Source organism: Penaeus chinensis, chromosome 33 (assembly GCF_019202785.1).
Source record: "Penaeus chinensis breed Huanghai No. 1 chromosome 33, ASM1920278v2, whole genome shotgun sequence".
In the NCBI taxonomy this organism is placed as follows: domain Eukaryota; kingdom Metazoa; phylum Arthropoda; class Malacostraca; order Decapoda; family Penaeidae; genus Penaeus; species Penaeus chinensis.
Genome location: NC_061851.1, coordinates 25,223,728 through 25,235,398, shown reverse-complemented (window position 1 = coordinate 25,235,398; position 11,671 = coordinate 25,223,728).

Sequence of the window (11,671 nt, the reverse complement as noted above, 5' to 3'; positions counted from 1 at the left end):
TTTTTTTTTTTTTTGTTAGCGTTTTTTTTTTTTTTTTTTTACTATTTTCTAAAAAGGGTGTTTTTTTTGTTTTTTTTTCTTTTTTTTTTGATTATGTATTTAGGGATGAAATGTATTGGGTTGAGGAGAGAAAGTGGGAGAAAAGGGGGGAGGAGGGGGGGAGGGGGGGGGGAAAAGGGGGGGGGGAGGAGGGAGAAGAAGGAAGAGTAGGCCAGGGGGCGGGGGGAAAAGGAAGAAGGGGGGGAGGAGGGGAGTGAAGCGTTGTACGCAGTTTTTCGCTTTTTTTGTGTTTGTAAAAGGTAGTTACTACCCTTTTTTCCTTTTTTCCTTTCTTTTTACTTTTTTTCTCTCCTATTTTTGCTACTACTACTTCTCTTTTCTATCCTTCTCTTACCCCTTTTTTTCCTCTTTCCCCTTTTTCCTTTTTCCCCCTCCTATAATCAACCCCCTTTTGCCAATTCCCTCGTCCCCATCCCCTCATCTCCCTTTCCCTTTTCCCCCCCCTTTTTCCTTTCTTTTCATTCCCCCCCTTAACCCTTCCCCTCTCCCTTCCTCCATTTTCCCACTCCCCCCCTCCTCTTTCCCCCCCTTTCTTCACCCCAAACTTTTTCCCCATCCCCTCGAAAATCTTCCCACACGAAACACAATCATTTCCCTTTCATCATTTCCCTGTGATGGGAACACGTGGGAAAGATGAACATATGGTCGCTGGCTTTTTTTTCAAGAGAAAACAGTCAGGCCCCTTGTTTAATACCGGGTTTTGTGTGTGTGTTTGGTTTTGGTGTGGTTGTGCGTTGCTTGCTTGCTTAGTGTGTGGTGTTTGCTTGCTTTGGTGCGTGTGTGTGTTTTGTGGTGTGTGTTTGTTGGTGTTGTGTGCTTGCTTGCTTGTGTGTGTGCGGGGGGGTGTGTGTGTGTGGTGTGTGTGTTGTGTGTGTGTTGTTGGGTGTTTTGCTGGTGTGTGTTTGTTTGTTGCGTGGGTGTTGTGTGCGTGTTGTTTGTGTGGGGTGTGTGTGTGGTGTGGTGTGTGTGTGGTGTTGGGGTGTGTTGTAGTATTTTAAAGGGTCGTATCTCTTATTTGTTTCCCTTATTTTTTTAATATTTGCCCGTGCACCCTTCTCTTTTTATCTATTTCCCTTTTTCTTCCTCTCCTTCCCCCCTATTCCTGATTTCACCCCCTTTTTCTCTTACTATTACCCGTTGTTTTTTTCCCCTTATTTTTCTTTTCCCTTTTTATTTCTTTTTCTTCTTTTTTCCTTTTTTTCTTTCTTTTTTTCTTCCCCCTCTACCCCGTTTTTTTTTAATTTTTTTGTTTTTTTCATTGTTTATCCCCCTTTTTTTTCTGTTTCCCCCTTCCCCTTTTTTTAACCCCCCCCCCCCTTCCTTTCTTGTTTTAAAAACCCTTTTATTTTCTCTCCTTTTGTCTTCCTTTCATTATTTATTCCCCTAGTTACCTCTCCCCTTTTTTCCCCTCTCCCCTTTCCCCCTTTCCCCATTCTTCTCTCCTTTCCCTTTTTTTTCTCCTTTCCCCCCTTTCCCTTTTCCCTCTCCCTTTCCCCCTTTTCCCATTTCCTTTCCTTTCCCCCTTCCCCATTTCCCTCTCTCCCTTTCCCCCCTTTCCTATTCTCTCCTTTTCTTCTCCTTTTTGTTTCTCTCTTCTCTCTCTCTCTCTCTCTCCTCCTTCTTTTTCGTCTCTCTCTTTTCTCCTGTTCTTCTTTCTCTTCCTCTCTCTCTCTTCTTTTCTCTCTCTTCTTCTCTTTTCTTCCCCCCCTCTTCTCATCTTCTCTTCCCTCTCTCCCCCTCTCTCTCTCTCTTCTCTCTCTCTTCCCCTTCTCTTTCTCTTTTCCCCTTTCTCTCTCTTCTCTTCTTCTCTTTTGTCTCTCTTCTCTCTTTCTCTCTTCTCTCTCCTCTCTCTCTCTTCTCTCTCTTTTCTCTCTCTCTCCTTCTCTCTTTCTCTTTTTCTCTCTCTCTCTCTCTCTCTCTCTTCTCTTTTCTCTCTCTCTCTCTCTCTCTCTCTCTCTCTCTCTCTCTCTCTCTCTCTCTCTCTCTCTCTCTCTCTCTCTCTCTCTCTCTCTCTCTCTCTCTCTCTCTCTCTCTCTCTCTCTCTCTCTCTCTCTCTCATCTTCGCCCGCCCCCCCCTTCACTCATATTCCATCCCCTCACCCTTCCTCTACCTCCTCCTCCCCCCCCCCCCCCCTCCTTCTCCCCATTCACTCATCTTCATCACCCCCCTCCCCCTCCCCCTCTCCCCCCCTCCTCTCGGCTTAACTACGACGCCCTTTTGACCTTGGCTCTTGTGTTCGTGTTTGTTTGTTTTTTTGTTTGTATATTTGTGTTTGTCATTATTGTTTCTCAGCTTGTCTCTGTTTGTTTGTCTGTTTATTCATTGGTTTTTGCTTGTTAGTTGGTTCGTTTATTTGCTTGTTTGTCTATGTGTTTGTGTACCTATTTGTTATCGTGTGTGTACGAGTGTTTTTTTGCACTTGTTAGTCGGATTCAGTTTGTTACCGTGTGTTTTTGTTAGTTTGTATTTTTTTATTTTCCTTGTATAGCTATTGAGGCGTAATATTGCAAGGAACAAAAGGCGAGTCATGAATTGTATCAGTGATAAGTGATTTTGAAATGCTAGTTAACAGTGATAATAACGGTATTAGTGACAATCACTGCCAAAAGAAATAGCTTCATGACTAGAGTGGAATTCACGAAAAACAAAAAAAAAAAAAAAAAAAAAAAACACGAGAGCTGCGGACAATACTCATTATGTAATTGTAGTTCAACGCCACGCAATAACCTAATCAGAAAAGTATTGAAAAAAATAAGTTTCTTCGTGTTTTTTGGCGGGAAGATATTGATATAATACTGGTATGGAATATATATTTGTAATAATATAATGTTATTTATGGTTATATTCCATTTATTACAATGATTATTCTTGGTGCGACAGGCTACGGGTTTCCTTTATTTTGTTCTAAATTACCCCGTGTGGAAGGAATGGCCGGGAATACCATCCACTGGCGGCGTGGGATTTGAACGCGGGTCAGGAACATTGCTAGACGAGAACGCTGCAACACTGACACAGATTAAGCGATAAAATCATATTCTTTTTGACCCAAACAAAAGACGCTCGTATTAGACACTGACCTTACCGACAATAGATGGCGTTATCTCATCGCTCTATCGTCTATTGTTTTCTGTTTCCTGGTTTGGAATCTTTTTCCTCTTCCTGGTTCTCGGAATTTCTTGTCTTGTCTGGTAAGACGAAATTATTATCATTAGTCAACATTTGCGATATTAACAATGCATTTTTTTGTGTTTGTCTGTCTTAGCTATCACATTTTTTATGTGTACGTGTATCAAGCACGTTACTTTTACGTTAAACATTATTTTCAAAACCAACTGGCTTAACCATCTAAAAACTTACTTTGAGTAATGTCTGCTGTGTCTTTATAAACGTTATCTATTCTATAAATTGATAAAAGTGTTAGCAGTTGACACTAACCTCTAAAGGTTAAAGGCCAGTTGGAAAGACGCTTCCAGAATAATTTTATAAATGTAGGAATCTACTTTCACACTAACTTGGCGAAGTAGCCACGCCCCCTTGCTGACGAAACAGCTGATTGGTTCAAATGAAATGACAACGTACCTATTTTTTATTCTACATTTTACTGATGTTTTTATTTTACTCAAATGTTTTTTACTTTACATTTTACTTTATGTTTTATTTTACACTTTATACACTGGTGATAACTTCTTTGATATCTTTGATTATATGAATGCAGAAGCAAGTTTAAAAGATACGCCAGTTGAAAGCCCGATTTAATTGATTTTGTATTTTGTAAACAGACGGCCTCTTACTTTACACTAAATAAATATGGAGATAATGATTATAATGATAGCAATAATATTAATGATCATGAGAGTTATAATGATAATGATAATTATGATAATAAGAATAAGAATAGTAATAATAATGATAATCTAAATAGTTAATAATAATAATGAGAATCTAAATAGTTGATAATAATAATGATAATAGTAATAATGATAATAAAATAAATAACAATAATAGTAATAATAGCGAAAATGATTATAATAAACAATCTTTGATAGCGTGCCAGTTAACATACGAGAAATGTATCGACTTATTGACGTGACGATATCGTAAAAAAAGAGAAAAAAAAAACAAAAACAAAAGGAGTACAAGGCAAAACATGTGAACCTTGGACTATAGAATGCACATCTTAAACCCCATCAAAATGACAAGGTGAACGAGTGGAATGTACTCAGTCTTGTACAAGTAGTCGCCACTGTTTAGGACGCCTGCGCGCCCTCTCTTGGTTTTAGTTTCTTTGTGTTCTTTATTTGTTGTCTCTCTCCTATCTTTCGTGAATTCTTTGTTCTGTGTGATTCTTTGTCTCTATTTTTTTCTATATTTTTCTTTCTTTTTCCTATCTTTCTCCCTCTCTCTCTCCTAGAATTTAAAATAAGCAAACAAATATACAATAAACCAACAATAACCGGTAAACAAAACAAAAAAGACAAAAACAATCAGAATATATATATATATACAATTCCGTTACCATGACCACCTCCGCCACTGTTAGCCCGAACTCGCCCGAAATTACTTCGTTACCGCAACACCGCAGGTTCCCTCCGCCTCCGCCGTCGCTGTGCGCTGGCCTGGAATGCGCAGGACCTGTGGCGTGTGCAGAGGAAGTCTCTGTTTGTTTTTGTGTATTTTGTTTTGTTTTAAAGTGTAGCTCTTTACTTCTGGGTGATTTGTCTTTGTATTTGTATTTCTCTTTTTATCTTTGTTTCTGTTTTTCTCTCTATTTATTGATCTGTCTGTATTTCTCTCTTCCTGTTTTTGCCTCTCTCATTCTCTCTTGGATTATGGGTGTTTTCCTTGTCTTTATTTTTTTTTTTTTTCATCTTTCTCTCTCTCTCTCTCTATATATATATATATATTTATAAATATATATATATATATATCCATCTATCTATTTATTGATCTATCTAGCTATTTTTCTCTCTTCCTGATTCTGCCCCCCCCCTCTCTCTCTCTCTCTCTCTCTCTCTCTCTCTTACTCCTCTTCTCTCCTCCTCTTCCTCCTTTTCCTCTCTCTCTCTCTCTCTCTCTCCCTCTCTCTCTCTCTCTCTCTCTCTCTCTCTCTCTCTCTCTCTCTCTCTCTCTCTCTCCAACTTATTCTAATCTCCCCCTCCTTCTCTCTCTCTCTCCAATTCTCCTTTTTTTCATTCCACTTCACCCCCCCCCCCCTACCAAGGGTTCGAGCAGCACACGTGGGTCCGGGGCAAAGAACAGTCTTACCTTACATGGGTAGGCTAAAGGGAGGGGCAGGGGAGGAAGGGAGTATGGCAGGGTGAAGGTTGCTTAGTCCTTTTTTCATTCTTCTTCTGCCTTCTTTATCCCCTTCCCTTTTTCTGTTTGTTTTTTTTTTTTTTTGTTTTTATTGATTTCCATCTCTTCCTCTCTCCTCTCTTTTTCTTCCTTGCTTGCTTCCTTGTTTTCCTTCTTTCCTCTTCTATTCCTTCCTCCCTTCTTTTCTTCCCTCTTTTCTTCCCTCCTTTCTTCCTCCCTCCCTACCTCCCTTTTTATTACCTTCTTCCTCCTTTCCCTCCTCCTCCATCTATCACCCTTTCTCTCTTTTTCCTTCCATGCCTCTCCTCCCTTTCATCTCAGTCCTCACGATTTTTTAAAATCTTTCCAAGCGTAATAACAAAAGAATCCCTTCAAAATAGGATCTCTGTGTCTCGCCATTCACTGATAAGACGGGGTTTTCAGTCATGCAGTCGGTGTCTCTGTCTCGAAACGTGATTTGTGGGATGAAGCGATCGGCTTGATTTTGAGGAGAGGATGCTGTTGGTGTGGCTCTTCACTGTCTGTATGTTTGTTTGTCTGTCTCTCGTCTCTTATTCTTTGTTATTTATCTCTCTCTGTCTCCCTCCTTCCCTCACTCACTCACTCACTCACTCACTCACTCACTCACTCACTCACTCACTCTCTCTCTCTCTCTCTCTTTCCCTCCCTCCCTCCCTATCTTTCCCTATCTCTCTCTGCCCTCTCCCTCTCCCTTTGTTTCTCTCTCTCCCCTCTCCCTCTCCCTCTTATTCTCTCTCGCATCCAAATCACCCTCAAAGATTCACGAAAGATTTCCCCAGTACTAAAAAGAAAAGCATGTCACATTTTTTTCCAACACGAACCCCTCCCTGGACGCGTAAATGTGAATATGCACATCGTTGCATAAGCACTGGATGACTTGCTCTTGAGATCGTTTTTTTTTTTTTTCTTTCTTTCTTTTTTTCCCTTTGTCATTATATATTCTGTTATGAGAGCGAGATCGAGGAAATAAAAAGTTAGGAATTCGTCCGGCATCTTTCATCTTGCGCTTGAGGGGAAAGACGAAGAGAGGGAAAGCAGGAAAAGGAGAGACTTAAGGGAACATGTGAGGGAAATGAGTCAAAGGGGTGTGAGAGGGGAAAGGTAAAGACAGGAAATAACAGTATTGTATATATACTTAAGCAAAAAAATCACGAAACCAATAGGTGGTATACAAAAAAAACACAAAAAAATCGAAAATAAATCACCAATAACTAACCGAAAAAAACTAGACCGCACATACACAATTTAAAAATCAAAACGTGTCCAAGAATTTGTAGTTTCGGACTGTGAACCTTAGTCTGCATACAAAGGACGCACAGCCAAGGTCACTTTGAAACCTCATCAAGGTGAAGGGGAATTTATGAGAGGAAAGGAAAAATATGGAAAGGGGGGGGGGGGGGGAGACAAGGCGTGAAGTGCTCTCATCTCCGACGCCCGAGGGGAAAGGAGAGAGAGAGAATGAGCGCATGAGAGAAAGGGGAAATGAGTCATAGGAGAGGATGCGAGGGCGGAAAGGTACAAGAAGATATGAGAAGAGGGGAGAATGTGAGAGGGAAAAGGTAGAGGGGGTAATAACAGACAGGAAAGGAAATGAGAAGGAAGGGTGGAAAGAAACGAAAGGAAATCAAAGAAATGCAAGGGAGGAAAAGGGAAAAAGGAAGAGGAACGACGCAAACGAGAGAAAATAAAAGGATGGAAATAGAGACGAAAGGAGTAAAGCGAAGAGAGCAAAAGCGGCAGGAGAGGATTGAGAGGAAAAGAGAAAGACAGAGGAGGGGAAATAAGAGGAAACAGAAAAGAGAAATAAAAGGGAGTAACAAAACAGCAAAACAAGACAGACGAAGGGAAACAGAATAGGTAGCAGGGGGCAAGGGAATAAACAAAACATAGAAGACAGAGAAAGGGAAGCTGCAAAAACAAAAAAACAAAAGTAAAAATACAATAGAAATCATTAAAAATGGGAACCAAAAGAAAACAAGAAATAAAAAAAAAACCAGAAGAAATGAAATGATGAAGAGAAAAGAGACAAGAGATAAAAAGGAGATTGGGAAAGAGAACAAGAAAAGGGGAGAAGAGAGAGGGAAGAAAGGATATAACAGGTCAAGGGTAGAAAAGCGTTTGATTAGCCCAGCCGAAACCTTGCCCTTTTCAAACTCACTACAGAACACTTACCGTTTTTATCGCTCTCTATCTTTTTCATCGTTTTTGGCATTGATGTTTTTAGGCTTTTGTTTTGTCCTTGTTTCATCCAAATTTCGTTGGTCTGTTTTCCTTCTTGCATATGCGATAGGGTTGTGCTGTTCTTGTTTATCTTTCGCTATCTCTTTGTTTATTTTTTTTTTTTGTTTTTTTTTTTTTACAAAAGATAAAGAAATCTATCTTTCTATCTCTCTGTCTGTCTGTCTGTCTGTCTGTCTGTCTGTCTATCTGTCTGTCTGTCTGTCCGTCTGTCTGTCTCTCTCTATATATATACGAAACTATATTATATATATATATGAATATATATGTATGCATGTGTATGTGTGTGTGTGATTCCTCCTCCTATTCCTACCTTTTCTCTTTCTATCTCACCTTCTCTTCCTCCTCCTCAATCCTTCCTTCCTACGTACCTTCATCCCCACCTCCCCCTCTAATCCTCAGGCCACTCCTTCTTTCCCTCCAACCCCTCCCCCCTCCGTCCCCTTCCTCTTTTACATACACTTATACTGCTTCTCTTCTTATAACACCCTCACTCGTCCCCATACCCCCCCCCCACCTCTTTACCCACCCTCATATCACTCCACAACTCCCCCTCCTCACACACACTCTTACCCACCCCCACAGCTAACACTCTTTCTCCCCTCTTCTCACACATCCTTACTGCCCTCCTTCCCCCCACCCACACCCCAAGATCACCATACCATTTACCCCCTCCCCCCCTCCCTCCCTCCGTTCCCACCTCCCCTCCTCCCACCTTCCACACCTACCTTCCTACCTTCTCTCCCATCCCCTCCTCCCCACCCGCCCTTGCCCCCATCCCTCCTCCAACCTCCCCTCCCCCCTCCCCATCCCTCCTCCAACCTCCCCTCTCCCCTTGGCTCCACCCCCTCCCCACCCCAACCCATCCCCAGTGCGTCAACAAATCTCAGCTGCTCGCCAAGGGGACCAGGAAGTAAGCCAGACCTTGAGATGTGTAATAGACGCCAGACAGCTGTTAGGCCAAGCGTATGGAGTGTGAGCGAGGCCTTGGAACTTTCTTTCGCGTAAATCTGATATTTTCTTATTATTATTACTTTTTATGTATATACTCATTTCGGTTTTGAGGTAAATACAAAATCAAAATTATATTATATCCGCCAAAAAGGGGGATGATTTGAAAATATATGAATGATAGATATATTTTTTCACGTAAATCTGACACTTTCTTGTTCCTCTTTTTCAAAATATTATACACCCCCAAAAAAGTTAAAGATTGGTAAATAAGGAAACGACAAATACAGTAAATACTATATAGATAGAATTCGAATATATTCATGCTACAGGACGTTAAGGTTATCTATAGGCCTATAGATCGTGGAGAGTGTTTAATGCCCCTTGATCGTAGCCAGATAATCGACCGTCATCTTTTTTTTTTCTTTTTTTTTTTTTACGTTAAAAAACATTTGAAGCGCTTAGGTGTTGTTGTTTTCCTGTGTGTTTGTTAGTATATGTTAGTTTAGATATACGTACTGCGAGCGTGCGTGCGTGTGTGCGAATGCGTGCGTGCGTGTGTGTGCGCATGCGTGCGTGCGTGCGTGCGTGCGTGTGTGTGTGTGTGTGTGTGTGTGTGTGTGTGTGTGTGTGTGTGTGTGTGTGTGTGTGTGTGTGTGTGTGTGTGTGTGTGTGTGTGTGTGTGTGTGTGTGTGTGTGTGTGTGTGTGTGTGTGTGTGTGTGTGCGCATGCGTGCGTACGTGCGTGCGCGCACGTGAGCGTGTGCGTGTACGTGTGTGTATGTACATATATGTATGCACAGTTATAAACAGATTATCTAATAAACATAAATAACGAGAAATACATCGACATGAACATATAATTCAAACATACATTTAAAAAATCTGAAAAAAAGTATCCAAAAACGAAAAAAAAAGGAAGACGTGGTGAATAATAAAAGATAATAACCATGAAATAAGAAAACAGAAAGATCATTCACGGCCAGTTTATAAAGCGGAGCAAAGTATTGTTTTAATTAAGCTTTGAAATATGACATCGCGAAGGATAGTTTCATGTAATTTCGAAGTTTCCGAATAACTCACGTTCCACGCCAATTTTTTTTTTTTTCTTTCTTTCTTTTTTTTTCTTTTTTTTTTTTTTGAGGGGTAAGGGTAAATGTGTTAAGGAATGAGAAAGAGGAGAGAAAGGGGAAGGGGTGAAGGGAAGAGAATGGGCGTGGGTGAGAGAGAAAGAGAAAAAGGAAGAGGGGAGGGAAAAGCCAATAGGGTTTAATTTAAGGTTTAATTTGATTCCATTTGTTACAATGGATATTCTTGGTGTGACTTAGTGTCTTTTATTTTGCTTTTAAGTTATCCTCTGTGTGCAAGGAATGGCCGGGGTTACCATCCACTGGCGGCGAGGGATTCGAACGCAGGTCAGCAAGATTGCTAGACGAGATCGCAACTTCTGCACCACACAGGGAAGTTATAAGAGAGGAAACGAGGAGAGAGAGAGACAGGGGGGGGGGGGGGTAAAAGGAGAGAGAGAGAGAGAGAGAGAGAGAGAGAGAGAGAGAGAGAGAGAGAGAGAGAGGAGAGAGCGTGGGATCGAGCATAATAATAAATGAGAAAGCAAAAAACAAAAATGAACTAAAAAGAGATACTTCAGGAAAGGAAAGAAAAATAAATTCAATCGCCGGCCAAGAAAAATGAAAATACCCGAAACGTTTGAAACAACAAGCCTTTACATTCAGCTGCAGACAAACGTTTGAAAATACATTGTCCTCAAAGATATAGCACAGGTAACAAGATGTCATAAACCATTTATTTATGAAGAAGTAAGAGGATTTTATAAACTATTATCAATATTTAGTTTCCGTGTATAAACAACTGTAATGAGCGGATTCCATTTACATTCGGGATCCCCTTCGAAGCTCAATATAAAGTTTATAAATATCTCCGGAACGCTTGTTTGCAGAGTATTAGAAATTGTTCTTTATATCTTATAAATAGAATCTGATGTTATATTCGATATAAAAAAGGGAAATATGATGAAAGCGAAATAATGAATCATAAAATATAGCGAAATTTCATTTTTTTCCAGAATTCAAGTGCGCTTATTGCCTTCGAAATATAATATAAATATAATTTCAGGAGTGGAGCTTTGCAGTAAAACAGTTAAGGCGATTTTATTAAATGGGACTCATGTGTGTAGGCGGGGGCTTGAAAGCAAAGAAAATATCCAATGTGCACATCGCACACACATTCGTATTAACATATGTAATATATACTTGCATATATGGTACATATATACAATGAGATTAAGCTATATTTTCATGGTGTGCGGGTGTGTGTGTGTGTGTGTGTGTGTGTGTGTGTGTGTGTGTGTGTGTGTGTGTGTGTGTGTGTGTGTGTGTGTGTGTGTGTGTGCATATGTGCGTGTGCGCGTATGCACTTTTGTGCGTATGCGAGTGTTTACGTGCGTGTACGTATGCGGGTGTTTACGTGCGTGTGCGTATGTAAGTGTTTACGTGCATGTACGTATGCGGGTGTTTACGTGCATGTGCGTAAGTGGGTGCTTACATGCGTGTACGTATGCGGGTGGTTACGCGCGTGTGTACATACATCTATTCCTCTAATTGCCTTCTCCTCCCACCCCTGAACTGAAACGCAAAACCGCACTTCTGAACAACGTAATTAGTGTTAGTAAAATCTTGGCGGACTTTCCCTCGGCACACCAATTAGCGTTGTCACCTGGGTATCGTAATTGTGAGGGCATAATTAATTTAGCAATTTATATCAAACCCTTCCCTCCTTTCTCCATTCCCCTTTTTTAATTCTTTCTTCATTTTCCACTTGATCTCTTTCCTCCCTTCCTCCTTTCCCTGTCTCCCTGTCTCTCTTCCTCCCTTCCCTGTCTCCCTGTCTCCCTTCCTCCTTTCCCTGTCTCCCTTCTTCTTTTTCCTGTCTCCCTTCCCTCCCTTGTTTCCTTTATCTCGCTGTCTCCCTTCCGTTCTCCCCTTCTTCTCTCCTCCCACATTTACTTCTTCCCCCCTTCCTATTTCCCCCCTTTCTTCCCTTCTCAGCTCCCCTCTTCCCTCCATTA